General features: G+C 44.7%; 1 protein-coding gene across 1 annotated transcript in view; it reads left to right on the top strand.

The window, feature by feature from the left end:
• Positions 1-4,802: 4,802 nt before the first annotated feature.
• LOC110489530 (eyes absent homolog 1-like) overlaps positions 4,803-24,946 on the top strand; it is a gene marked incomplete in the record, with an annotated part of 115,349 nt that continues 95,205 nt past the window's right edge. The window contains 1 exon segment of the mRNA XM_036945599.1: positions 4,803-5,127.

Below are 24,946 nucleotides of genomic sequence, written 5' to 3' on the forward strand. Positions count from 1 at the left end.
CCTGCCTGCCTTACTGTCTTACTGCCTTACTGCCTAACCACCTTACTGCCTGCCTGCCTTACTGTCTTACTGCCTTACTGCCTAACTACCTTACTGCCTGCCTGCCTTACTGTCTTACTGCCTTACTGCCTAACTACCTTACTGCCTGCCTGCCTTACTGTCTTACTGCCTTACTGCCTAACTACCTTACTGCCTGCCTGCCTTACTGTCTTACTGCCTTACTGCCTAACTACCTTACTGCCTGCCTGCCTTACTGTCTTACTGCCTTACTGCCTAACTACCTTACTGCCTGCCTGCCTTACTGTCTTACTGCCTTACTGCCTAACTACCTTACTGCCTGCCTGCCTTACTGTCTTACTGCCTTACTGCCTAACTACCTTACTGCCTGCCTGCCTTACTGTCTTACTGCCTTACTGCCTAACCACCTTACTGCCTGCCTGCCTTACTGTCTTACTGCCTTACTGCCTAACTACCTTACTGCCTGCCTGCCTTACTGTCTTACTGCCTTACTGCCTAACTACCTTACTGCCTGCCTGCCTTACTGTCTTACTGCCTTACTGCCTAACTACCTTACTGCCTGCCTGCCTTACTGTCTTACTGCCTTACTGCCTAACTACCTTACTGCCTGTCTGCCTTACTGTCTTACTGCCTTACTGCCTAACTACCTTACTGCCTGCCTGCCTTACTGTCTTACTGCCTGCTTTACTACCTGATTGCCTGACTGCCTGACTACCTGACTGCCTGACTGCCTTACTGCCTGACTGCCTTACTGTCTGACTACCTGACTGCCTGACTACCTGACTTCCTTACTGCCTAACTACCTTACTGCCTGCCTGCCTTACTGTCTGACTACCTGACTACCTAACTGCCTGACTGCCTAACTACCTTACTGCCTGCCTGCCTTACTGCCTAACTACCTGACTGCCTGACTGCCTGACTGCCTGACTGCTTGACTGCCTGACTGCCTTACTGCCTTACTGCCTGACTGCCTTACTGCCTAACTACCTGACTGCCTGACTGCCTGACTGCCTGACTGCCTGACTACCTGACTGCCTGACTGTCTGACTACCTGACTGCCTGACTGCCTGAATGCCTGACTGCCTTACTGCCTGACTGAAACCTTAATGTCTGGTTATGCCTGCCTTACTGCCTTACTACCTTACTACCAGCCTATCTACCTTTCTGCCTCACTGACTGCTTTACTGCCTTACTGCCTTACAGCCTTATTGACTTGCTGCCTGGATTACTTCTTTAATGCCTTACCACCTGACTGACTGCCTGACTACATGCATGTATTTATGTCTTACAGTCTTACTGCCTTACTGCCTGCTTTACTGCCTTACTGCCCTTCTTACTGCCTTATTGACTTGATGTCTTACTGCCTGGCTTACTGCCTTACTGCCTGCTTTACTGCCTTACTGCCCTTCTTACTGCCTTATTGACTTGATGTCTTACTGCCAGGCGTACTGCCTTACTGCCTGCCTGACTGATTGCCTGAATGTCTTTTTGCTTCTTTTCTGTCTGCTTTAATGCCTTACTGCCTGCCTTACTGCATGACTGCCTTACTGCCTGCATAATACCTTACTGCATCATGTCCTTACTCCCTGGCTTACTGCCCTACCACCTTACTGCCTTACTGCCCTACCACCTTAATGCCCTATCACCTTACTGCCTTACTGCCCTACCACCTTACTGCCCTACCACCTTACTGCCATACCACCTTACTGCCTTACTGCCCTACCACCTCACAGCCCTACCACCTTACTGCCCTACTGCCCTACCACCTTACTGCCTTACTGCCCTACCACCTTACTGCCCTACCACCTTACTGCCTTACTGCCCTACCACCTTACTACCCTACCACCTTACTGCCTTACTGCCCTACCACCTTACTGCCGTACTGCCCTACCACCTTACTGCCTTACCGCCCTACCACTTACTGCCCTACCACCTTACTGCCTTACTGCCCTACCACCTTACTGCCTTACTGCCCTACCACCTTACTGCCTTACTGCCCTACCACCTTACTGGCCTACCACCTTACTGCCCTACCACCTTACTGCCTTACTGCCCTACCACCTTACTGCCCTAATACCTTACTGCCTTACTGCCCTACCACCTTACTGCCCTACCACCTTACTGCCCTACTGCCCTACCACCCTACTGCCCTACCACCTTACTGTTTTATTACCGTATTGTCTTACTACCTTACTGCCTGCATTACTGCCTTATTACCCTACAGCCTTACTACCTTGTTACCTTACTACCTTACTACCTTACTGCCTTACTACCTTACTATCTTACTGCCTTACTATCTTACTACCTTACTACCTTACTGCCTTACTACCTTACTACCTTACTACCTTACTATCTTACTGCCTTACTGCCTTACTACCTCACTGCCTTACTGCCTTACTACCTTACTGCCTTACTGCCTTCTTTCTGCCTTACTACCTTACAACCTTACTATCTTACTACGTTAATACCTTACTACCTTACTACCTTACTACCATACTACCTTACTGCCTTGCTACCTTAATACCTTACTACCTTACTGCCTTACATACCTTACTGCCTTACTACATTACTACCTTCTTTCTGCCTTACTACCTTACTACCTTACTACCTTACTGCCTTACTACCTTACTACCTTACTGCCTTACTGCCTTACTACCTTACTACCTTACTGCCTTACTGCCTTACTGCCTTACTGCCTTACTACCTTCTTTCTGCCTTACTACCTTACTACCTTACTACCTTACTACCTTACTACCATACTGCCTTACTGCCTTACTACCTTCTTTCTGCCTTACTATCTTACTACCTTACTACCTTACTGCCTTACTGCCTTACTACCTTACTGCCTTACTGCCTTACTACCTTAATACCTTACTACCTTACTACCTTACTACCATACTACCTTACTGCCTTACTACCTTCATACCTTACCACCTTACTGCCTTTCTACCTTACTGCCTTACTACCTTACTACCTTCTTTCTGCCTTACTACCTTACTACCTTACTGCCTTACTACCTTACTACCTTACTACCTTACTGCCTTACTGCCTTACTACCTTCTTTCTGCTTTACTACCTTACTGCCTTACTGCCTTACTAACTTCTTTCTGCCTTACTACCTTACTACCTTACTGCCGTACCACCTTACTGCCTAACTGCCTGCATTACTGCCTTTTTGCCCTACAGCCTCACTGCCTTACTGCCTTACTACCTTACTACCTTACTGCCTTACTGCCTTACTGCCTTACTGGCTTACTACCTTCTTTCTGCCTTACTATCTTACTACCTTACTACCTTACTACCTTACTGCCTTACTACCTTCTTTCTGCCTTACTATCTTACTACCTTACTTCCTTACTGCCTTACTGCCTTACTACCTTACTACGTTACTACCTTACTACCTTACTGCCTTACTGCCTTAATGCCTTACTACCTTCTTTCTGCCTTACTATCTTACTGCCTTTCTAACTACCTTACTGCCTTACTGAATTGCTGCATTACTGACTTGTTGCCTTACTGCCTGCCTTAATGCCTTACTGCCTGCATTACTGCCTTACTGCCCTACTACACTACTGCTTTACTGCCTTACTACCTTACTACCTGACTACCTTACTGCCTGACTTACTTTCTTGCTGCCAGACTGCATGCCTTACTGCCTGACTTACTTTCTTGCTGCCAGACTGCCTGCCTTACTGCCATATTACCTGCTTTACCACCTTACAGTCTTACTCCTTTACTGCCTTACTGCCTGTTTTACTGCCTTGCTGCCTGACTTACTACATTACAACCTTTCTGCCTTTCTGCCTTGCTACTTTACTATGTTACTACCTTACTACCTTACTGCCTTACTGCCTTACTGCCTTGCTACTTTACTATGTTACTGCCTTACTAACTTAATACCTTACGATTTTACTGCCTTACTGCCTTGCTGCCTAGCTGCCTTACTGCCTCACTGCCTTATTACCCTACTGTCTTACTCATTTACTACCTTACTGCCTTTCCACCTTACAGCCTTCCTGCGTGACAACCTTACTACCTTGCTGCCTGTCTTACTGCCTTACTACCTTACTGCCTTATCATCTTACTGCCTGCCTTACTGCCTGACTGCCTTATTGCCTGCCTTATCATCTTACTGCCTTATTGTCCTACTGCCTGTCTTACTGCTTTACTGCCTGTCTTACTGCCTGCCTTACTACCTTACTGTCTTATTGCTTTACTGCCTGTCTTACTGCCTGCCTTACTACCTTACTGCCTTATTGTCCTACTGCCTGTCTTATTGCTTTACTGCCTGTCTTACTGCCTGCCTTACTACCTTATTGCCTTATTGTCCTACTGCCTGTCTTATTGCTTTACTGCCTGTCGTACTGCCTGCCTTACTACCTTACTGATTTATTGCTTTACTGCCTGTCTTACTGCCTGCCTTACTACCTTACTGCCTTATTGTCCTACTGCCTGTCTTATTGCTTTACTGCCTGTCGTACTGCATGCCTTACTAACTTACTGCCTTATCACCTTACTGCCTGCCTTACTGCCTGCCGTACTGCCTGCCTTACTACCTTACTGCCTTATCACCTTACTGCCTGACTGCCTTGCTGTCTGCAACAACTTTCTGCTCTTTCAAACAGCTCCAACAGCAGTCTCTCTACTTCTCTCTGTACTGTTTCTCCCTCTCTCCTCTCCACCTCCACTCCCTCCCGTCACTGCTTTCCTCCCTCCCTCCTTCCCTCCCTCTCTCTCTCTCTCTCTCTCTCTCTCTTTCTCTCTCTCTCTCTCTCTCTTTCCCCTTTCCTCAGACACTCTCTAGTCACTGCCTGAAGCAGTAATCGGACAACTGTCGTTCTCACTCTGACTCGGTCTCTTGAGATCCCAGCTATATAGTGTGCGTATCGGAGCTCCGTGGGGTTTCTAACACTTGAAATGAAAAGGAAAAAGATGTGTTGTAGCCGGTAATTTGTTGCGTCACAGGTTCTACCAACTCTCGAAAGAACTCGTTTTTGATGAAGTTTCTCCGTTGTCTCTGGACTGGACAGACTTGGCTGTAGAAGATTATAACGTACATTTAAAGGAACGGGACACCAGCCGGAGCACAGGGATTCCACCGTAGTTGGAGTGAGTATGACTTCTAAAAGCGGGATTCAATTGAATGCGGTATCACTGTTTATCTGGTTAGTCTGATGCCTGCCTGCCTGCCTGGCAATGGAACTGCTACATTAAGATGTTTTGAAGAAAACATAACGTACTCTATCTGCTCTTAAAGTAATTTAGTATTACTGGTATCATTGTAAACTGTAATAATGTAATTAATTGAGGCGTTTAAGGCATTTTGTAATTAAATATCGATATATTGACGTGTATTATTTTGCGTTATAACAGCCTGTTTTGAAGCAGAATAATATCTCTGACATAATGTTAGATCGTTTTAACACCTTGTTTTGAGACAGAATAATATCTCTGACATAATGTTAGATCGTTTTAACACCTTGTTTTGTGGCAGAATCATATATCTGGCATAACAGCAGTTAATATATAATCTCGGGCAAATGACCACATGACATAGTTGTTGTCTTATTATTATTATTATTAATTATTATTAATACACTATCTCAAAATATCAAAATAACATATTTATTTCAAAAGCAGTGTTTTATTAAATGTTATTTTAGAGCGACATTATTAGGATATAACATAAAACACTGAATGTGTCCATCTTGAAATAACTGTAGCTCAATGACATCCAAAATATAAAAACAAGTTTGGAAGCTAATTGAGTTGGACAAATGTAAATTGCAAAAAAATGTTATATTACATTAATATTGAAACACTAGTACTAATACATTATACGTTAAAATATATGAAAATATATGACAATGTATAAACGGAATGTTTGAGAATTAAATCATCTTAGGACTTAATGGAAAACTCTTAATAGTGAATAAAATGATTGACTTTTTGGAAAAAAAAATATTGCTCTTTAATTTTAAATGTGTACGGAATATAGTAACAATTTCACTGAAATGTTTATTAATTATATTTAACCCTGACTTGATTGCAAATTAAAATTCATATATTTATATAACCGTTGTCTAGTTGTTTTTTCAGTCATGCACAAATCAACTTTCAATGTTATTTTGCTCAACAAAGAAAGCCCCCCCCCCCAAAAAAAACTTTACAATTTGAATTCTTCAAACAAAAAACAAATAAACAAGCAGGTGTATTAAAACAAATTAAATAAATAGCAAATGCAAAGCACGCAAAAAAAAAAAAGATAAGCTATTTCCGACATTACCAAGTCGTATAGGATATCCGTGTCCTGAGCTCCCGGTTTAAACATTTTCGATGCGCCGAAGCAAAAACATACCAGGCCCTGCAGGAGTCTCTTCTCCACTGGTAGAATAAACAACAGCAGCCCAGTTAAATCAGTTGACATCTAATGCCATCTGCTCTTGCTGCAGCCTGGCCAGGAATGCTGTAAACTATTACTCCTTATAGCCCGCGTGTCTTACAGTCCTCAAGACTCACTGGACAACCGCTAACCAAACCAATCACGTCTTCTAGCCTAGTTATAACACAGAGGACTGGTAATACTGAAATATACTATAATATAATATAATGTAGTATATTATACTATACAGTACTGCTTGTTATTTATTTATTATACACGTAACAGCTTTATATTATACAGAAGACACATTTCAGTCTTTTGTTGATCAATGAAGTATGATTTGTTCCTCTTCGTGTTTTAAACGAAACGGTATTAAGACTCTCTCTCTCTCTCTCTCTCTCTCTCTCTCTCTCTCTCCCTCTCTCTCTCTCTCTCTCTCTCTCTCTCTCTCTCCCTCTCTCTCTTTGCCTCTCTCTCTCTCTGCTCTCTCTCTCTGTCCCTCTCTCTCTCTCTCTCTCTCTCCCTCTCTCTCTCTCTCTCTCTCTCTCTCTACTCTCTCTCTCTCTGCTCTCTCTCTCTGTCCCTCTCTCTCTCTCTCTCTCTCTCTCTCTCTCTCTCTCCCTCTCTCTCTTTGCCTCTCTCTATCTGCTCTCTCTCTCTGTCCCTCTCTCTCTCTCTCTCTCCCTCTCTCTCTCTCTCTCTCTCTCTCTCTACTCTCTCTCTCTCTGCTCTCTCTCTCTGTCTCCCTCTCTCTCTCTCTCTCTCTGTCCCTCTCTCTCTCTTTCTCTCTCTCTCTCTCTCTCTCTCTCTCTCCCTCTCTCTCTTTGCCTCTCTCTCTCTCTGCTCTCTCTCTCTGTCCCTCTCTCTCTCTCTCTCTCTCCCTCTCTCTCTCTCTCTCTCTCTCTCTCTCTACTCTCTCTCTCTCTGCTCTCTCTCTCTGTCCCTCTCTCTCTCTCTCTCTCTCTCTCTCTCTCTCTCTCTCTCCCTCTCTCTCTCTCTCTCTCTCTCTCTCTCTCTACTCTCTCTCTCTCTGCTCTCTCTCTCTGTCTCCCTCTCTCTCTCTCTCTCTCTCTCTCTCTCTCTCTCTCTCTCTCTCTCTCTCTCTCTCTCTCTCTCTCTCTCTCTTTCTGGCTCGAGGTAAATGTGCTACACTGAGGAGGTTGTACGGTGATGTGTGTATGGTCGTAGACTGACGCTATGACTCAGTAATTATTATCCTCTGTGAGGTGTTTTTTCTATCTCTCTCAAATGAAATGGTGCTTCCCCTTTTAATGTTCTATCTGCGCCAAGTGCATCTGCCTGCCTTGATGACTGTTGGAAGAATAAGACATTAAGTCTAGTTATTAGATAAAAGAGTGACTAGATAGAAAGTATAGGATACAAATAGGTAAGCAAGCAGGTCTCTCTCTCTCTCTGTCTCTCTCTTTCTCTCTCTCTCTCTCTCTCTCTCTCTCTCTCTCTCTCTCACCCTCACTCTCACTCTCACTCTCACTCTCACTCTCGCTTCCTCACTCTCTCTCTCTGTCTTCCTCACTCTCTCTCTCTTTCTCTCTACCTCTCTCTCTACCTCTCTTTCTCTCTCTACCTCTCTCTCTCTACCTCTCTCGCTCTCTCTCTCTCTCTCTCTCTCTCTCTCTCTCTCTCTCTCTCTGTGTGTGTACACAAACATGACAGTGATCATGGCTGGCTGGCTGCAAAAGGCAGGCAACCTGCTGCGAACCATTCACTCACACAATAGGCCTGTTTATCCAATGAAGGGACAATGAGAAGGCTGATTTGGGTTGTTTACTGACTGTATTTGCTTTAATAAGGCAAACTGGGACACTGCAGGGAGAGAACCAGGCATACTGGGACACTGCAAAGAGAGACCCAGGCATCAAACTCCTTATTAGTAGCCATCCTTAATAGGCTGCAGTGTACATCACGCAATTAAATAGAATGTTATTATACACGGTATGATAAGTATTATATTTCTGCTGTGTATAATATGTCGTTTTGAGGTGTGGACAGAAACGTCCAGCCCTATTCAGGGAGATAGCTAGTAGTGTAGTGGTGGTCAGTGTAGTGGTGGTCAGTGTAGTAGTGGTCAGTGTAGTAGTGGTCAGTGTAGTGGTGGTCAGTGTAGTGGTGGTCAGTGTAGTGGTGGTCAGTGTAGTGGTGGTCAGTGTAGGGGTGGTCAGGGAGCCAGCTAGTAGTAGTAGTGTAGTGGTAGTGGTAATGGTAGTCAGTGTAATGGTAGTCAGTGTAATGGTAGTCAGTGGCTGGTCGGCCGGTCTGTAATGGTAGTGGTAGTGGTAATGGTAGTCAGTGTAATGGTAGTCAGTAGTAGTGTAGTGTAGTGGTAGTAGTGTAGTAGTAGTGTAGTGGTAGTGTAGTGGTAGTGGAAATGGTAGTCAGTGTAATGGTAGTCAGTAGTAGTGTAGTTTAGTGGTAGTAGTGTAGTGGTAGTGTAGTGGTAGTGGTAATGGTAGTCAGTGTAATGGTAGTCAGTGGCTGGTCGGCCGGTCTGTAATGGTAGTAGTAGTAGTGGTAGTGGTAATGGTAGTAGTAGTAGTAGTGGTAGTGGTAATGGTAGTAGTAGTGGTAGTGGTAATGGTAGTAGTAGTAGTGGTAGTGGTAATGGTAGTAGTAGTAGTAGTAGTAGTGTAGTAGTAGTGTAGTGGTAGTCAGTGCCTGGTCGGCCGGTCTGTCTGCCGCGATGACGGAAGAGGAAGCATTGTTTATTGTGGAAGCCTTACGCGTGTGTGTGTGTGTGTGTGTGTGTGTGTGCGTGCGTGCGTGCGTGCGTGCGAGAGAGAGAGACAGAGACAGAGACAGAGACAGAGACAGAGAGAGAGAGAGAGAGAGAGAGAGAGAGAGAGAGAGGTAGAGGGAGAGGGAGAGCGAGAGCGAGAGCGAGAGAGAGAGAGACAGAGACAGAGACAGAGACAGAGACAGAGACAGAGACAGAGACAGAGAGGTAGAGGTAGAGGTAGAGGTAGAGGTAGAGGTAGAGGGAGAGGGAGAGGGAGAGGGAGAGGGAGAGGGACAGGGAGAGCGAGAGAGAGAGAGACAGAGACAGAGACAGAGACAGAGACAGAGACAGAGACAGAGACAGAGAGAGAGAGAGAGAGAGAGAGAGAGAGAGACAGACATACAGAGAGAGAGAGAGAGAGAGAGAGAGAGAGAGAGGTAGAGGGAGAGGGAGAGAGGAATCCCAGGTTGTCTATTAAATTAGCGTTTCTATTTAGTTAACGCACTGCTGTTTGGCACGGGGAAATGTGTCCTAAAGAGCAGGAAAGAGCAGGTCTGAGATCAGGTGTTGACTGCTGTCCCCCCCCCGCTCCTCCCCCCTCTTATCTATCAGTAATACCCACTTAACGGCTTGTTTGTTTTTGGTCATATGTTTACCCTCTGTTCCATTTTAAGGAAACTAACTTCTGAGCCGAAAGAGGACATACAGGAATTAGCGATGTGATTTATTTTTGGATTTTATGCATCAGGATTATTATGTTTGTTTACAAATTCTTGAATCTTATTAAATGTAAAAATGTTTCCCTCCTTGACTTCTCTATGTCATATATCCTCTGGATTATATAATACTTAAGGTCAAATTTTAAAATACATTTTTTGTTGTTGAATTAACTTTCCTTTTCATTTTCTTTGCACATGTAATATGTTAATAAAAAGCTATTATTAATTAATTCAAAACTAAACGTTTCATTTAGGTCAAAATATTGGATCTTAGACTTTTTCTAGTATTCGTGTTTACATTGAGAGAAAGTGTTCGAGATTGTATTATTGGCCTTCGGTGGAGAATAAGTGTTGTTTTTGCATCTCTCTCTCTGTCTCTGTCTCCTTTTCTATCTCTCTCTCTCCCTCTCTGTCTCTCTCTCTCTCAATCTGTCTCTCTGTCTCTCAATCTCTCTCTCTCTGTCTGTCTCTGTCTCGCGCTCTCTCTCTCTCTCTCGCTCTCTCTCTCTCTCTCTGTCAGTCTCTCGGTCTTTCTGTGGCAGCCACGGGCCGTGCGGTAGGGAGGGTGTGATAAAATGTCTACCTTAAATCTTGTTTGATGGGCCCTCAAAGGGGAACTGGCCTTCTGGAAATAATTTGGTGGGTTGAAGAGCGTGGTATTAACAGGGTTTAATGCAGCCATTCGGTGGACTGTTGCATGGAACAGCGTGTCAGACTCAACAAAACGATAGAGACAAACTGCCACAAATGTTAGGGAATTACACATTTTAATTACAGATAAGTACAAATTCCTAAATGTGTCTTGCTATGTGCTTCCACACGTTAATGTATATATATATATTTTATTTGTGTGTTACAGCTGACCGTTGTCAGTCAATTATTAACATATGGCCATGTTTTTGATTCATTAACATTTTGGAAAAATATGTTAATGAACCTTTCTGGCATAAGCTTTCATTCTATACTTAGATTTATGTTTAAGTAGATAAATGTTTCGTTTTAATATTTTATTTGGTGACTATAATTACTTAAAAAAAAATTATAATAATTTTAATAAATTTAACTATAAAGGGGTGTCATTGTAAATAAGAAATCTGTTCTTCACTGACTTGCCTAGTGAAATATTAAATGAAAGGTTGAAAAGGACCTAAACTACACGAGCACCGTTTCCTCGTTACATTGGCTGTTGATTAGGTTATATTCCTACGTTAAAGTATTTACATTTCATCCCTTTCCCTTCTCTCAGTTAGAAACACAGAGAGGTCCGTATCTCCTTTAGCCTAGCACAGAGAGATACTAGTGGGAAGCAGACACACAGAGAGGTCCGTATCTCCTTTAGCCTAGCACAGAGAGATACTAGTGGAAGCAGACACACAGAGAGATACTAGTGGAAACAGACACACAGAGAGATACTATTGGAAGCAGACACACAGAGAGGTCCGAATATCCTTTAGCCTAGCACAGAGAGATACTAGTGGAAGCAGACACACAGAGAGATGCTAGTGGAAACAGACACACAGAGAGATGCTAGTGGAAACAGACACACAGAGAGATGCTAGTGGAAGCAGACACACAGAGAGATACTAGTGGAAGCAGACACACAGAGAGATGCTAGTGGAAACAGACACACAGAGATATGCTAGTGGAAACAGACACACAGAGAGATGCTAGTGGAAACAGACACACAGAGAGATGCTAGTGGAAGCAGACACACAGAGAGATACTAGTGGAAGCAGACACACAGAGAGATACTAGTGGAAGCAGACACACAGAGCGATGCTAGTGGAAGCAGACACACAGAGCGATGCTAGTGGAAGCAGACACACAGAGAGATGCTAGTGGAAGCAGACACACAGGGAGGTCCGTATATCCTTTAGCCTATCACAGAGAGACACTAGTGGAAGCAGACACACAGAGAGATACTAGTGGAAACAGACACACAGAGAGATACTATTGGAAGCAGACACACAGAGAGGTCCGTATATCCTTTAGCCTATCACAGAGAGATACTAGTGGAAGCAGACACACAGAGAGATACTAGTGGAAACAGACACACAGAGAGATACTAGTGGAAACAGACACACAGAGAGATACTATTGGAAACAGACACACAGAGAGATACTAGTGGAAGTAGACACACAGAGAGATGCTAGTGGAAACAGACACACAGAGAGATACTAGTGGAAGCAGACACACAGAGAGATGCTAGTGGAAACAGACACACAGAGAGATGCTAGTGGAAGCAGACACACAGAGAGATGCTAGTGGAAGCAGACACACAGAGAGATACTAGTGGAAACAGACACACAGAGAGATACTAGTGGAAGCAGACACACAGAGAGATACTAGTTGAAACAGACACACAGAGAGATGCTAGTGGAAGCAGACACACAGAGACATACTAGTGGAAACAGACACACAGAGAGATACTAGTGGAAACAGACACACAGGGAGATGCTAGTGGAAGCAGACACACAGAGAGATACTAGTGGAAGCAGACACACAGAGAGATACTAGTGGAAACAGACACACAGAGAGATACTAGTGGAAACAGACACACAGAGAGATGCTAGTGGAAGCAGACACACAGAGAGATGCTAGTGGAAACAGACACACAGAGAGATACTAGTGGAAACAGACACACAGAGAGATACTAGTGGAAGCAGACACACAGGGAGATCCTAGTGGAAGCAGACACACAGAGAGATACTAGTGGAAGCAGACACACAGAGAGATACTAGTGGAAACAGACACACAGAGAGATGCTAGTGGAAGCAGACACACAGAGAGATGCTAGTGGAAACAGACACACAGAGAGATACTAGTGGAAACAGACACACAGAGAGATACTAGTGGAAGCAGACACACAGGGACATGCTAGTGGAAACAGACACACAGAGAGATGCTAGTGGAAACAGACACACAGAGAGATGCTAGTGGAAACAGACACACAGAGAGATGCTAGTGGAAACAGACACACAGAGAGATGCTAGTGGAAGCAGACACACAGAGAGATACTAGTAGAAGCAGACACACAGAGAGATGCTAGTAGAAACAGACACACAGAGAGATGCAAGTGGAAACAGACACACAGAGAGATACTAGTGGAAACAGACACACAGAGAGATGCTAGTGGAAACAGACACACAGAGAGATACTAGTGGAAACAGACACACAGAGAGATACTAGTGGAAACAGACACACAGAGTGATGCTAGTGGAAGCAGACACACAGAGAGATACTAGTGGAAACAGACACACAGAGAGATACTAGTGGAAGCAGACACACAGGGACATGCTAGTGGAAACAGACACACAGAGAGATGCTAGTGGAAACAGACACACAGAGAGATACTAGTGGAAACAGACACACAGAGAGATACTAGTGGAAGCAGACACACAGGGACATGCTAGTGGAAACAGACACACAGAGAGATGCTAGTGGAAACAGACACACAGAGAGATGCTAGTGGAAACAGACACACAGAGAGATGCTAGTGGAAACAGACACACAGAGAGATGCTAGTGGAAGCAGACACACAGAGAGATACTAGTAGAAGCAGACACACAGAGAGATGCTAGTAGAAACAGACACACAGAGAGATGCAAGTGGAAACAGACACACAGAGAGATACTAGTGGAAACAGACACACAGAGAGATGCTAGTGGAAACAGACACACAGAGAGATACTAGTGGAAACAGACACACAGAGAGATACTAGTGGAAACAGACACACAGAGTGATGCTAGTGGAAGCAGACACACAGAGAGATGCTAGTGGAAGCAGACACACAGAGAGATACTAGTAGAAGCAGACACACAGAGAGATGCTAGTGAAGTGTAGCGTTTTTTGTAAACTGTCTCTAATCCCAGTCCACATCTGTATTTAATTGTTGTGTGTATCTACATTCTTCTCCATTGGAGATATTTGTCCTGGTCAACCATGAACCATGCGGACCGAACCGAGAGTCTTGAGTAAAAGGATCAGAGTTGTTTTAAACTCATTTTGATTGAAGAGTTGTTTCTCAAAAAAAAAAAAAAAAAAATGTGTAACTCACAACACATGGGTTTTTCATAGTCTGTAAAATTCAAAGAAATATGCACTCTGTGCCCTATAAAATTAAATGTGTAAATTCCTTTCTAAACAAAATCTACGCATCCTTTTTTTAACCAAAAACTAATAGCACAATTGCAGATGGATCTAATTGTATTTTCTGTGATTTTATTATTTTACCTAAAATATGTAAATAAACTAAACCTACGTGTATTTTTGTTACACCTTGAACAGTCTAATTAATCTCTATCTAGTAGTAACAAATCAAATAAATGACATGAATCCTACAAGCCTCTTTGAATCTCGGTACTAGAATAAGAACTTCTCCCTCTAGAAAACCCAAGTAAAAACCATCACGTTCCAATAGTAGATGCTGCCATTCACTCACTCAGTGTGTCTCTGAGTATCTTCTGCGTCCGTCGAGGTGGACCAGTCAGACAGCCTGCATGCGACAATGCTGATCAATGTAAAGACCCTGGTTAGCCTTTTAGTTAGCCCTCTGGTTAGCCTTCTGGTTAGCCCTCTGGTACGCCTCTGGTTAGCCCTCTGGTTAGCCTTCTGGTTAGCCCTCTGGTTAGCCGTCTGGTTAGCCCTCTGGTACGCCTCTGGTTAGCCCTCTGGTTAGCCCTCTGGTTAGCCGTCTGGTTAGCCCTCTGGTTAGCCCTCTGGTTAGCCTTTTAGTTAGCCCTCTGGTTAGCCTTCTGGTTAGCCCTCTGGTTATCCCTCTGGTTAGCCCTCTGTTTAGCCCTCTGGTTAGCCCTCGGGTTAGCCGTCTGGTTAGCCCTTTGGTTAACCCTCTGGTTAGCCTTCTGGTTAGCCCTCTGGTTAGCCCTCTGGTTAGCCTTCTGGTTAGCCCTCTGGTTAGCCCTCTGGTTAGCCCTCTGGTTAGCCCTCTGTTTAGCCCTCTGGTTAGCCCTCTGGTTAGCCCTCTGGTTAGCCCTCTGTTTAGCCCTCTGGTTAGCCCTCTGGTTAGCCCTCTGTTTAGCCCTCTGGTTAGCCCTCTGTTTAGCCAGTGGTAACACAGGACTCGGACTAAGTAAAGAGGAAACAAAGATCCTCTGCCTGAATACAAACATCTGTGAGTGAAGCCTGTTTTGGACCTCTTTTAGGCTGCCTCATAAATGGACCCCTATTCCCTATACAGTGCACTACTTTAGACCAGGGCCCTATGGCACCGTATTCCCTATATAGTGCACTACTTTAGACTAGGGCTTGTATCTGTTCTCCACCTGATCTGGTCAAAATCAGTCCAATATATAGGGAATAGGGTGCCATTTGGACTTTAGTTTCTTTCTGATGACAATACCACTTCATCTAGGGAAGCTACATTTGTTCTGTTCTCTATGGTAGCTATATCTTTGTTCTGTTCTCTATGGTAGTTGTAGCTTTGTTCTGTTCTCTATGGTAGCTGTAGCTTTGTTCTGTTCTCTATGGTAGCTGTAGCTTTGTTCTGTTCTCTATGATAGTTGTATCTTTGTTCTGTTCTCTATGGTAGCTGTAGCTTTGTTCTGTTCTCTATGGTAGCTATAACTTTGTTCTGTTCTCTAGGGTAGCTGTATCTTTGTTCTGTTCTCTATGGTAGCTATATCTTTGTTCTGTTCTCTATGGTAGCTGTAGCTTTGTTCTGTTCTCTATGGTAGCTGTAGCTTTGTTCTGTTCTCTATGGTAGCTGTAGCTTTGTTCTGTTCTCTATGGTAGTTGTATCTTTGTTCTGTTCTCTATGGTAGCTGTAGCTTTGTTCTGTTCTCTATGGTAGCTATAACTTTGTTCTGTGTTCTAGGGTAGCTGTATCTTTGTTCTGTTCTCTATGGTAGCTGTATCTTTGTTCTGTTTTCTAGGGTAGCTGTAGCTTTGTTTTGTTCTCTAGGGTAGCTGTAGCTTTGTTCTGTTCTCTAGGGTAGTTGTGGCTTTGTTCTGTTCTCTTGGGTAGCTGTAGCTTTGTTCTGTTCTTCAAGAGCGGGTGCTCAGGTTGATGAGAGGAACATAATGTTGCTGAATGCTAACAATAAATATCTTTCTCAGCTTCACCCCTTCTCTCCCCGGCTGTTCTTACCTGGCCAATATCACCTGGTGGCAGTAGGCTGGAAGGTCTATATCCCCTGCAGTATTCTGGAGGGTCTATATCACCAGCAGTATTCTGGAGGGTCTATATCACCTGCAGCAGGATGGAGGGTCTATATCACCTACAGTAGGATGGAGGGTCTATATCACCTGCAGTATTCTGGAGGGTCTATATCACCTGCAGTAGGATGGAGGGTCTATATTACCTGCAGTAGGTTGGAGGGTCTATATCACCTGCAGCAGGATGGAGGGTCTATATATCCTACAGTAGGATGGAGGGTCTATATCACCTGCAGTATTCTGGAGGGTCTATATCACCTGCAGTAGGATGGAGGGTCTATATCACCAGCAGTAGTTTGGAGGGTCTATATCACCTGCAATAGGCTGGAGGGTCTATATCACCTGCAGTAGGTTGGAGAGTCTATATCACCTGAGGTAGAATGGAGGGTCTATATCACCTGCAGTAGGATGTAGGGTCTATATCACCTGCAGTATTCTGGAGGGTCTATATTACCTGCAGTAGGATGGAGGGTCTATATCACCTGCAGTAGGTTGGAGAGTCTATATCACCTGAGGTAGGATGGAGGGTCTATATCACCTGCAGTAGGATGTAGGGTCTATATCGCCTGCAGTATTCTGGAGGGTCTATATTACCTGCAGTAGGATGGAGGGTCTATATCACCTCCAGTAGGATGGAGGGTCTATATCACCTGCAGTAGGATGGAGGGTCTATATCACCTGCAGTAGGCCGGAGTGTCTATATCACCTCCAGTAGGATGGAGGGTCTATATCACCTGCAGTAGGATGGAGGGTCTATATCATCTGCAGTATGATGGAGGTTCCGTATCACCTACACTATTCTGGAGAGTCTATATCACCTGCAGTAGGTTGGAGGGTCTATACTACCTGCAATATGTTGGAGGGTCTATATTACCTGCAATAGGTTGGAGGGTGTATATCACCTGCCCTATTCTGGAGGGTCTATGTCACCTGCAGTAGGTTGGAGGTTCTATACTACCTGCAATAGGTTGGAGGGTCTATATTACCTGCAGTAGGTTGGATGGTCTATATCACCTGCAGTAGTATGGGGGTCTATATCACTTGAGTATGATGGAGGGTCTATATTACCTGCAGTAGGATGGAGGGTCTATATCACCTGCAATATTCTGGAGGGTCTATATCACCTGCAGTAGGTTGGAGGGTCTATATCACCTGCAGTATTCTAGAGGGTCTATATCACCTGCAGTAGGTTGGAGGGTCTATATCACCTGCAGTAGGTTGGAGGGTCTATATCACCTGCAGTAGGTTGGAGGGTCTATATCACCTGCCCTATTCTGGAGGGTCTATATCACCTGCAGAAGGTTGGAGGGTCTATATCACCTGCAGTAGGATGGAGGATCTATATTACCTGCAGTAGGTTGGAGGGTCTATATCACCTGCAGTAGGATGGATGGTCTATATCACCTGCAGTAGGATGGATGGTCTATATCACCTGCAGTATTCTAGAGGGTCTATATCACCTGCAGTAGGATAGAGGGTCTACATCACCTGCAGTAGGATGGAGGGTCTATATCACCTGCAGTAGGTTGGAGGGTCTATATCACCTGCAGTAAGATGGATGGTCTATATCACCTGCAGTAGGTTGGAGGGTCTATATCACCTGCAGTAGGATGGAGGGTCTACATCACCTGCAATAGGATGGAGGGTCTATATCACCTGCAGTAGGATGGAAGATCTATATCACCTGCAGTAGGATGGATGGTCTATATCACCTGCAGTATTCTAGAGGGTCTATATCACCTGCAGTAGGATGGAGGGTCTATTTCACCGGCAGAAGGTTGGAGGGTCTATATCACCTGCAGTAGGATGGAAGATCTATATCACCTGCAGTAGGATGGATGGTCTATATCACCTGCAGTATTCTAGAGGGTCTATATCACCTGCAGTAGGATGGAGGGTCTATATTACCTGCAGTAGGTTGGAGGGTCTATATCACCTGCAGTAGTATGGGGGGTCTATGTCACTTGAGTAGGATGAAGGTCTATATTACCTGCAGTAGGATGGGGGTCTATATCACCTGCAATATTCTGGAGGGTCTATATCACCTGCAGTAGGTTGGAGGGTCTATATCACCTGCAGTATTCTAGAGGGTCTATATCACCTGCAGTAGGTTGGAGGGTCTATATCACCTGCAGTAGGATGGAGGGTCTATATCACCTGCAGTAGGATGGAGGGTCTATATCACCTGACCTATTCTGGAGGGTCTATTTCACCGGCAGAAGGTTGGAGGGTCTATATCACCTGCAGTAGGATGGAAGATCTATATCACCTGCAGTAGGATGGATGGTCTATATCACCTGCAGTATTCTAGAGGGTCTATATCACCTGCAGTAGGATGGAGGGTCTATATTACCTGCAGTAGGATGGAGGGTCTATATCACCTGCAGTAGGATGGAGGGTCTATATCACCTGCAGTAGGATGGATGGTCTATATCACCTGCAGTAGGATGGATGGTCTATATCACCTGCAGTATTCTAGAGGGTCTATATCACCTGCAGTAAGATGGAGGGTCTATATTACCTGCAGTAGGATGGAGGGTCTATATCACCTGCAGTAGGATGGAGGGTCTATATCACCTGCAGTAGGATGGAGGGTCTATATCACCTGCAGTAGGATGGAGGGTCTATATCACCTGCAGTAGGATGGAGGGTCTATATCACCTGCAATAGGATAGAGGGTCTATATCACCTGCAGTAGGATGGAGGGTCTATATCGCCTGCAGTAGGATGGATGGTCTATATCACCTGCAATAGGATGGAGGGTCTATATCACCTGCAGTAGGATGGAGGGTCTATATCACCTGCCCTATTCTGGAGGGTCTATATCACCTGCAGTAGGTTGGAGGGTCTATGTCACCTGCAGTAGGATGGAGGGTCTATATTACCTGCAGTAGGATGGAGGGTCTATATCACCTGCAAGATTCTGGAGGGTCTATATCACATGTAGTAGGTTGGATGGACTATATCATCTGCAGTATTCTGGAGGGTTTATATCGCCTGCAGTAGGATGGATGGTCTATATCACCTGCAGTAGGTTGGAGAGTCTATATCACCTGAGATAGGATGGAGGGTCTATATCACCTGCAGTAGGATGTAGGGTCTATATCGCCTGCAGTATTCTGGGTCTATATCACCTGCCCTATTCTGGAGGGTCTATATCACCTGCAGTAGGTTGGAGGGTCTATGTCACCTGCAGTAGGATGGAGGGTCTATATTACCTGCAGTAGGATGGAGGGTCTATATCACCTGCAAGATTCTGGAGGGTCTATATCACATGTAGTAGGTTGGATGGACTATATCATCTGCAGTATTCTGGAGGGTTTATATCGCCTGCAGTAGGATGGATGGTCTATATCACCTGCAGTAGGATGGAGGGTCTATATCACCTGCAGTAGGATGGAGGGTCTATATCACCTGCAGTAGGATCGAGGGTCTATTTCACCTGCAGTAGGATGGAAGGTCTATATCACCTGCAGTAGGATGGAGGGTCTATATCACATCTCTCTCTCTCTCTCTCTCTCTCTCTCTCTTGCTCTCTCAAGTCTTTCTTTCTTTGGAGGTGTTATTGGGGGTTAGAGGGGTTGTCATCCATGGTGGGGGTGTTATTGGGGGTTAGAGGAGTTGTTATCCATGGTGGTGGTGGGGGTTTTATTGAGGGTTAGAGGGGTTGTTATCCATGGTGGGGTTGTTATTGGGGGTTAGTGGAGTTTTATCCATGGAGGTGGGGGTGTTATTGAGGGTTAGAGGGTTTGTTATCCATGGTGGTGGGGGTGTTATTGGGGGTTAGAGGGTTTGTTATCCATGGTGGTGGGGGGTGTTATTGAGGGTTAGAGGGTTTGTTATCCATTGTGGTGGGGGTGTTATTGGGGGTTAGAGGGGTTGTTATCCATGGTGGTGGGGGTGTTATTGGGGGTTAGAGGGGTTGTTATCCATGGTGGTGGTGGGGGTGTTATTGGGGGTTAGAGGGGTTGGTTTCCATGGTGGTGGGGTTGTTATTGGGGGTTAGAGGGGTTGTTATCCATGGTGGTGGGGGTGTTATTGAGGGTTAGAGGGGTTGGTATCCATTGTGGTGGGGGTGTTATTGGGGGTTAGAGGGGTTGTTATCCATGGTGGTGGGGGTGTTATTGGGGGTTAGAGGGGTTGTTATCCATGGTGGTGGTGGGGGTGTTATTGGGGGTTAGAGGGGTTGTTATCCATGGTGGTGGTGGGGGTGTTATTGGGGGTTAGAGGGGTTAGTTTCCATGGTGGTGGGGGTGTTATTGAGGGTTAGAGGGGTTGTTATCCATGGTGGTGGTGGGGGTGTTATTGGGGGTTATAGGGGTTGGTTTCCATGGTGGTGGGGGTGTTATTGAGGGTTAGAGGGGTTGTTATCCATTGTGGTGGGGGTGTTATTGGGGGTTAGAGGGGTTGTTATCCATGGTGGTGGGGGTGTTATTGGGGGTTAGAGGGGTTGTTATCCATGGTGGTGGTGGGGGTGTTATTGAGGGTTAGAGGGGTTGGTTTCCATGGTGGTGGGGGTGTTATTGGGGGTTAGAGGGGTTGTTATCCATGGTGGTGGTGGGGGTGTTATTGGGGGTTAGAGGGGTTGTTGTCCATGGTGGTGGTAGGGGTGCACAGGAGATGATGATTATTATGCGAGAGAGAGAGAGAGCGAGAGAGAGTCTGAAGTCTGAAGAGCAAAGCCTGTTAAAAAAAAATAATTTCAACTTAAGACCATCTAGCTGAGATTGCCAGTCAGTCGTTCAAAAATCATGAGAGCGAGCTGGGATATTTAAAAAAAAAAGTACTTTCTCCACGTCTTTTTGATATGTTCTGACCTGTGTTTCACCCTGTGTCCCCGCGGTGGGCCGGAGTCAGACCTTATATATTGTTATGGTCGTGGTGCAGGGATGTGTTTCTACTTGATGTCTGAGAGAGAGAGAGAGAGAGAGAGAGAGAGAGAGAGAGAGAGAGAGAGAGAGAGAGAGAGAGAGAGAGAGAGAGAGAGAGAGAGAGAGAGAGAGAGAGAGAGATGAGAGAGAGAGAGAGAGAGAGTGCAGAAACTTCTGTATGTGTAATGTTTACTGTTAATATTGATTGTTTATTTCACTTTTGTTTATTACTTTTGTTTATTATCTACCTCACTTGCTTTGGCAATGTTAACACATGTTTCCCATGCCAATAAAGACCTTTGAATTGAATTGAATTGAGTGAGAGAGTTGGAAAGAGAGAAGGAAAGAGAGAGAGAGCAGCAGAGAGGGTCTCATTGGACAGTGAAAGATAACTGTCAAACTAAAGGACAGTAATAGAGGCATTAGTATCGTCATAGGAAACACATGTGTCTCCATATGCTCTCCGTGTTCTTGATTCCCATCTAGCTCTCTCCCTCTCATTGTCTGAGATGCCTCCCCCCCTCCCTCCCTGGGTCAAAAGTAGTGCACTATAAATGGTATAGGGTGCCATTTGGGACAGTACTGCTGTGTTCTGTGGCCTCAGGCCCGCAGGAAACAGCGGAGGAGTCCTGATGGTCATTAGGAGCTGTCAGTGTGCTGAGAGAGGGGAGTGCAGATAAATTGCAGATAGAGTCAATTGCAGATGAAAGACCTGCTGAAGAGGCTATATGGGCGTCATGCTTCACTGGCCTCTACTCAACAAGTCACATCAACCGCCACTCTATCTGGCAGCTAGCTAAATATCCTCCTACCTCCAGGCTACTCTCTCTCCTCTATCTGGTAGCTAGCTAAATATCCTCCTACCTCCAGGCTACTCTCTCTCCTCTATCTGGCAGGTAGCTAAATATCCTCCTACCTCCAGGCTACTCTCTCTCCTCTATCTGGCAGCTAGCTAAACATCTTCCTACCTCCAGGCTACTCTCTCTCCTCTATCTGGCAGCTAGCTAAATATCTTCCTACCTCCAGGCTTAACTCTCTCCTCTATCTGGCAGGTAGCTAAATATCTTCCTACCTCCAGGCTACTCTCTCTCTCTAACTGGCAGCTAGCTTAAGTTAATATCATTCTACCTTGAGGCTACTCCCACCCCCTTCCACAGCCCTCCTAAAACCCTCCAGCCCACTACCCCCACCTCTGAATCACCTTTCCAGTCATTTGGCTGTGCTCCCCTCGCTCAGGGAGGAGGGAGGAGGGAGGACGTAGAGAAGACCCAAATGAGGGCGGATAGGCAACAACAGCAGTGAGGAGGGAGGACGTAGAGAAGACCCAAATGAGAGCGGAGAGAGAGAAGAGGGAGTGACAGAGAGAGAGAAGAGAGAGAGAAAAGGGAGTGACAGAGAGAGAGAAGAGAGAGAAGAGAGAGATTGGCTGAGAGAGATAGAGAAGAGAGAGAGTGGCTGAGAGAGAGAGTGTGACAGAGAGAGAGAAGAGCGAGAGAAGAGGGAGAGTGGCTGAGAGAGAGAGAGAAAAGAGAGAGAGAGATAAGAGAGAGATTGGCTCAGAGAGAGCGACTCCAGAGAGAGAGAATGTCCTCTGTTCCTTTTCCCAGTGTGGCTAGCACTCTCTAAGACAGAATAACAGGAATGTTTTCTCAGCTCTTTTGTGTCATCGATGTCTCTGGACAGTGACACAAAGCTGAAAAACAAGGAGTGACATTGTTTCTGCTCAGGCAAGTAAAAAAAAAAGGTACAGCCTGGTTCAGATGATTCTGGGTTGCTACGTCTTTCCAGGTAAGAGCAGAGTTGGGCCAGTGCCAGGCAGGTAGCATCAGAGAGAGAGAAATAAAAAAAAGAGAGAGAGAGGGGGGGGGGGGGTAGATAGGGAGATAGAGTCACAGCAAAATCAATAAAGTGATTAACCACAGTTAATGGGTTATATGAGAGAAGGGAGAGAGAGAATAGATAGTGAGAATGGAGAAAGAGAAGGGAGAGAGAGAGAAGGATAGACAATTTGTGTGAGAGGGAGAGAGAGGACAGAGAGAAGGGAGAGAGAGAGAAGGATAGATAATTTGTGTGAGAGGGAGAGCGAGGACAGAGAAGGAGCGGGAGAAGGAGAGAGAGAAGGATAGATAATTTGTGTGAGAGGGAGAGAGAGGACAGAGAGAAGGAGAGAGAGAAGGATAGATCATTTGTGTGAGAGGGAGAGAGAGGACAGAGAGAAGGAGAGAAAGAAGGATAGATAATTTGTGTGAGAGGGAGAGAGAGGACAGAGAGAAGGAGAGAGAGAAGGATAGATCATTTGTGTGAGAGGGAGAGAGGACAGAGAGAAGGAGAGAAAGAAGGATAGATAATTTGTGTGAGAGGGAGAGAGAGGACAGAGAGAAGGAGAGAAAGAAGGATAGATCATTTGTGTGAGAGGGAGAGAGAGGACAGAGAGAAGGAGAGAAAGAAGGATAGATAATTTGTGTGAGAGGGAGAGAGAGGACAGAGAGAAGGAGAGAGAGAAGGATAGATCATTTGTGTGAGAGGGAGAGAGAGGACAGAGAGAAGGAGAGAAAGAAGGATAGATAATTTGTGTGAGAGGGAGAGAGAGGACAGAGAGAAGGAGAGAGAGAGAAGGATAGATCATTTGTGTGAGAGGGAGCGCGAGAAGAAGAGATGCAAGGATGGAGTAAAGGGGGAGAGAGAGAGAAGGGAGAGTGAATTTGTGTGAGAGGACAGAGAGAAGGAGAGGGAGAGAGAGAAAGAAGTTGCGTCAGTTGAACAGTAATTTCCTCCTGGTTGAATTACTGCACCGGTTCCTCTGCTGTTTCTAACACCTATTTTAGTTTTGTTGTTTATTTTGGGTGGGAGAATATGAGGCAATTCATATTCCTTTGGGTAGGAACAATAGGACACAGCAACCATTTGTGAGAAGGAGATGGGAATATTCCCAACAATTCTATTTAATTTGCTTTGTTTGCTAGAAAGTACTGTTAAGAAGAAGTTGGATTGAAAAAAACACATTTAAAAAAAAAAAAAATGTCCTGCTGATCTCAGAGTAGAAAATACAATGCATATATCTGTGTTTATATGTTTTAAATTTGTTTTTAAAAAAAAAACGACGTCTGTTGAAATGATCTTTCAATCCAAACACTGTCGAAACACCGTCCACGTTCTTTCCATCCAATCAGATTGTGTTTACATGAAACCAAACAAAAAAACAACAACAAAATGTTGGTGGAACAAAACAAAAAAAGCTTTGATTAAAGATTTATCCATAGTCTTTAACTCTAATTGGAAAAAGAAAGTGTAAGACACCACACATTACACACTAATTGAATTAAAGTATATTGCATTGGGCCCGGTGACAAGGACAAAACACGAGTCGGCTTTCAGCTCTGCTCCGGGCCTGTTGTAACCTCCTTCCGACTATGACTGATAGACTCCTCAGAGCAACAATGACTAGAATAGAATAATGTTTTCAATGGCAAGGTCTTCAATATCAACACGGAAACAATTAAAATGGTTGCCAGAGAAAACTGATGCATCGTGAACCTGGGCCTTACTCCTCATCTCTCTACACTGAGCCGTGGAGACAGCCGTCTAACAGCCAGTCAGAAGACAAACTCTTAGTCTTATACTCAATTATAGAACTAGCTAGCTGTTCTTAGAATCAATTTAGAGGACTAGCTAGCTGTTCTTAGAATCAATTAAGAGAACTAACTAGCAGCTCTTAGAATAATTTAGAGAACTATCTAGCTGTTCTTAGAATCAACTAAGAGAACTAACTAGCAGCTCTTAGAATAATTTAGAGAACTAGCTAGCTGTTCTTAGAATCAATTAAGAGAAATAACTAGCTGTTCTTAGAATCAATTTAGAGAACTAGCAAGCTGTTCTTAGAATCAATTTAGAGAAATAACTAGCTGTTCTTAGAATCAATTTAGGGAACTAGCAAGCTGTTCTTAGAATCAATTTAGAGAACTAGCAAGCTGTTCTTAGAATCAATTAAGAGAACTAGCAAGCTGTTCTTAGAATCATTTAGATAATAGCTCTTTTAATCTTCTAACAA

Source organism: Oncorhynchus mykiss, chromosome 15 (genome assembly GCF_013265735.2).
Source record: "Oncorhynchus mykiss isolate Arlee chromosome 15, USDA_OmykA_1.1, whole genome shotgun sequence".
In the NCBI taxonomy this organism is placed as follows: Eukaryota; Metazoa; Chordata; class Actinopteri; order Salmoniformes; family Salmonidae; genus Oncorhynchus; species Oncorhynchus mykiss.